Consider the following 4,901-nt stretch of genomic DNA (forward strand, 5'->3'; position numbering starts at 1 on the left):
GTTGGGCCAGTTGGTCAATGTACTCCCTCCGTCCCGAAAAACATGTCGCAAGTGGATATTTGCAATTTAGTCCTCCACGTTTTCCCGACCGAACCCGAGGTCCCTCTTCTTCCTCGCTCTCGCTCTCACTCTCTCCCGGCCGAACCCGACGACGGGTGCCGCCTTGCTGCCCCCGCCGCCCCTCTCCGCCACCGCTCCTCCCGCCCCACGCCGCCCCCGCTGCCACTACCCCTCCCGCCTCACGCCCCACGCCGCATCGTTCCCCGCTTCGTTCCCCAACGTGAAGCACGCGTTTTTTTTGTCGATCCTCCCGCCGCTCCTGTCCGACGGCCATGTGTTTACCTCGCCGGGGCATGGCAGCGGGGCGCCCTCCTTTCTCGCATTCCTGGCGCGGCGGCTGCTCGGCGGATTGCAAAGAGGCAGGTGGAGGAGCTCACCAAGTAGCCCGCCGGAGTCAAAGGTCTCCTTTTTCCCCTTCTCCTCCCTTCGATCTACTGCACCCATGCAATTTCTTCTTTTATCTTCTTGGATTGTTCGGGCCATGTCCACCCAATTTCTTCTTCATCATCCTAGATTTCTACAGGCGTTCGAGGATAGGGACAAGCCGGCGGCGCAGCCAGTGACTGGAGCGGCGGCGCGAGCTCTGCCTCCGGGGAGAGGCCGAGGGGCGATGCATCTTTGGCCTTGAGACAAGAACCGAGACCAAATTAGGAGCATCAAAAACTTCAGGTAACAATGGTGAGAATAACTCTGAAATTGACTTGCCGAGTTCCTGCTCAGTGTAACAGGGATATGATTCTGAAAAATATATGCCTGAATTTACCTTCTTGGTGAGAGAATCGCGTGGAACAATGTCAAGTTCGATGACCTTTCTTCCTGACAGAAGCTGCAGCACAACCACGCCAAAGCTGTAGATATCACTTGCGCAAGTAAGCTTGGAGTGTGTTATGTACTCAGGATCCATGTAACCAATGGTTCCCCCCACATCTGTGAAGACCTTGGTCTCCTCCATTTGCAGCGTTTTTGCTAGCCCAAAATCAGACAGCTTAGGCTCCATGTCCTCTGTCAGCAAGATGTTGGTAAGCTGTAAAAATGAATTCAGCACACAAAAGATAAGATGGCTTCGCAAATTTTGCGTGCGCATGCTAATGTCGAGGGATCGAAAATATAAGGATATTGTCACCATAATGTCTCTATGTACAATGCATCCATCGGAGTGTGTGTGAAGAAACCTCAGGACAGATGCACAGTCCCTGAGGATCTTCACCCTTGTTGGCCATGAGAGCACAGAGTCACCTCCTGCCAATCAATAGCATGCAAAACTTACAGTAATTCAACCTTGTAGCTCGCGAGCTTGAATTAACATGATGGATGGATCCTTCTTACTGAGTAGATCGATTTTCGGCAGCTTCGCTCAAGGCCGACGATTGGGCGCGTGTGGTGGCAGTTCGAGGAGTGGCGACATCTTCTGGTGGATTGTTGTGTGTGCTCTGGTCTGAAAGTTTGTGCTTAGAAGGAGTGGCAACATCTTCAGGTGGAAGGAGTGGCAGTTCAAGGACATCTTCTGCAGTGGTCTGAATTGATTCAGGTGATTCCTGAATTGCTGCATTTTCAATTGCACTAAACAACTGCATTTTCAACTGCTGAATTAGACTGAATGTTCCTCCTGTATAATGTCACAACTAAACATCTGCACTTCTAGAATTAGTGTGCACTTATAGAACTAGTCTGCACTTATAAAATGGCACAATAGTGTACAGGAGTAATCTGTCATGTGACAGTAGTCATGATTAATCATCTTGAGCTTTTTCCATTTAATTTTTGAATCGCAGCATCATTTAAATTTGTTTTTAAACTTGTTTCATGCATCCATGGCTGCACCATAGCAACGAGTACTGCTTGTTGAGATACTACTGCTCCTGTCAATAGCATACTGAATACTCCTGTCAATAAACTGAATGGCACAGTACTGTACAGGAGTATTTAGACAGTTCAGTGTTGACGTATAAACTAAATGTTTAGACAGAGTTCTTATTCATGTGCTCCTGTCAATAGAATCAAAACTGATTTATTACCTTTCCAAGTTTGTTTCTGAACAGTAGTGACCTGGAGTAGTGTAGTGGTCCTGTAGTGACCAAATTTTCAAATACTCTCTCTAAATTGGTGAAAATACCCCTTATACTTCATGCTCAAGTTGTTTTTTGTAGAAAATGCTGCCATACTCAAGTTTTTTTGCTGAAAATACTCCATGTTCAAGTTGAATGCATCCAAATTTTTTGTGTTGTCAGTGAGGGACTGAAGAAAATGTGTTCTCAAATTTATTTACTGTAGATCCAGTACAACAAATTGTGTTGGCAAATTTCAAATTGTGTCTCAGACAATGGCCTGGAGTACTCATCATGGAGTAGTTCTGGTAGATTTCTTGGACTTAAGATTTCAAGATCATGGAGTAGTTCTGGCATGGAGTAGTTATGGCAGATTGATGTATTAATATAGGAGTACTCTGTTTAGAACATGGAGCAAATTCAGTAGACATTTTTAACTGAATGCATCTTTAGAATGCATCTTTAACTGAATTTGCTAAGTTAAGTGTCATACACAGGAATTCTGCACGCCATCCAAATTGATTTACTAAATATTGGATGTTCAGCACTGTAAGTCAATTTTCTTCCTTTGATAAACTTTACTCCATTCTTTGTATCTAATCTATCCACGCTATGGCTGCATATTTATTTACTGTACCAAACATGTCCACTGCATATCTGTTTTTGCTATGCCAATCATTTCAGTAAATTAGAATATACAGTAGTATTTCTTGCAAATTGTTTTGTGACTATTCTTGAGATGGTCTTTCTTACTTTAGCTGATCCATCCCATGTGATATGCTAGATTTTAGCATCTGTATTGATGAACCTTTGATGAAACTAAAGAAAAACTGGAAGTGTCCTTGATAGCATGAAATGGACCTCTTAACTAAATAGAAGCGATTTCTTGTCATCCACAGTCCTTTTATTTGTTCCATGCTGATAGCTTTGCTGATTTTACATTAATAAGAAAACCATATTGATTTTAAATTTTACATGCAGCTCCTGAGGTGAATAATGTATTGAAAGAGATGTCATCATCAGAGGATGAGCAAGTTGAACACGGCACTGTAGAACATGAATTGTTTTCCATGCCATCTGATGCCATGGAGCATGGAACAAAATTGTTTTCCATGCCATCTGATGCCATGGAGCATGGAACAAATAGCAGCAGCAGCAGCACATAGCAGCAGATCAATCTACAGGCAACTGTACCTTCTTCAGAGTGCAAATAGCAGCAGCAGCAACACAGCGCAGTCACTTGGACCAGCAGCAGCAGCAACACGACATGTTCACTTGGATCAGCAGCAGCAACAGAGGTAGAGGAGCAGCAGCATCAACACGGGCAGAGGAGCAGCAGCAGCACGGGCTAGCTCCACCGGCGGCAGGGGAGAAGCAGAGGAGAAACAGAGCAGCAGCAGGCACGCGGGCAGAGGAGAAGGAGCAGCACGGCAGCTGGTGGGAGCTCGACGAGGACTTGCGGGAGATAGAGGAGGACGCGCGCAAGCTCTTGTCCACCGGATCGTGGAGGCCGGTTCCAGCGATGCCCGTAGGAGATCACGGCGGGAGGGGTCGCGGCAGCACACGGGAGGCAGCTCAAGGTGGACTCACGGCAGCTAGAGGAGGACTCGTGGTAGCTCGAGGAAGATGAGAGGGAGCTCCTGCTCCGCCGGATCATGGTGGGAAATTCCGGCGACGTCCGCAGGTAATCCGGCGAGAGGGGATCGCTGCGGCACAGGTTCGGGCGGCGGTGGCGGAGCAGGTACTTGGCGACGGCGGCGGTGGCGGAGCAGGTACTTGGCGACGGCGGCGGCGGCAAAGGTACGGGCGGAGCACTTCCTGATGGGCGCCAAATCACGCAGCTTGGCGGCGCCGGCCCCTAGCGACGCACGGGCGGAGGAAGAAGACGGGGGTGGAGGGACTTGTTTGCGACAGTTTGGAAACTACGAGATTTTTTTTGCAAAATCACCAATGAACTACGGGCACGACGTGTTTTTTTGGGACGGAGGGAGTACAAGCTAGGTGGAAAGCCCCGCCCATCGACTGGATGATGATTAATGTTGATGCAGGATACAATAACAGTACCAGGCACGGCTGGGGATGTTTAGCTCGCGACATAACTCGGGATGTGCTTTTTGCTGCTGCAGGCCGACTAACAGATGTTTCTGATGCCCTGTATGCGGAGACTATGGCCTTCAGAGCATCTCCAGCCGTTCAGCCTCCCAGGACATCAAAACAGAGCGGCCTGAAGGCGAACCGGCGCTAGATCGGCCCCTGGGGGCGACCTAGCTCCTAGCCACGCCCCCGGACGCCGCCCCCAAGCCGCGGCAAATTCAAACGTACATTCCCGCTCAACAAAATAGACGCCACAAATCCGGCGATCAAGCGGTCACAGTTCGGCGATCGAATGAAAAGTTCGGCATACAAAAAAAAAAGGACGCGCGTGCAGTGCATCAGACGGCGAGGTCGGCCTCCGGCGTCGGCGGAGTCGGTGTGTCCGGGCTTGGCGGGGTGGGAGCTTCTTCTGTGCTGGGCGGCGTCGGCGTCGCTTCTGTGCTGGCATCATCGCTCGGGCTTGGCGGCGGCGTCGGCGTCGGCGTGGGAGTCGACGGCGCCGTCGATGGCAGCTGGTTCAGGATGAGGCCACGCTCCGCCAAGTACCAGGCCTTGACCGCCTCGTCGTTGCTCTGGAGCATGTCCGCCCCGGCCAGCAGGAAAGCCAGGTCGGTGTTCCTCTTCTTCGCGGCGACGTTGGTCCGGAGTAGGTCGAGCTTGACGGTGCTGCTCGACATCAACGCCAACCACCGCGCCTCTGTC

At 49.9% G+C, this 4,901-nt stretch overlaps 1 long non-coding RNA gene across 1 annotated transcript; it reads right to left on the reverse strand.

Annotated features, from left to right (window-relative positions):
- Positions 1–320: 320 nt before the first annotated feature.
- LOC123124963 (uncharacterized) lies at positions 321–4,011 on the reverse strand. Its single transcript, XR_006461255.1, has 3 exons — positions 1,387–4,011; positions 1,184–1,299; positions 321–1,084 (listed from the first exon to the last, which is right to left on the reverse strand). It is a non-coding gene; the product is annotated as an uncharacterized lncRNA (long non-coding RNA).
- Positions 4,012–4,901: the final 890 nt, after the last annotated feature.

This window comes from Triticum aestivum, chromosome 5D (assembly GCF_018294505.1).
Source record: "Triticum aestivum cultivar Chinese Spring chromosome 5D, IWGSC CS RefSeq v2.1, whole genome shotgun sequence".
Lineage (NCBI taxonomy): Eukaryota > Viridiplantae > Streptophyta > Magnoliopsida > Poales > Poaceae > Triticum > Triticum aestivum.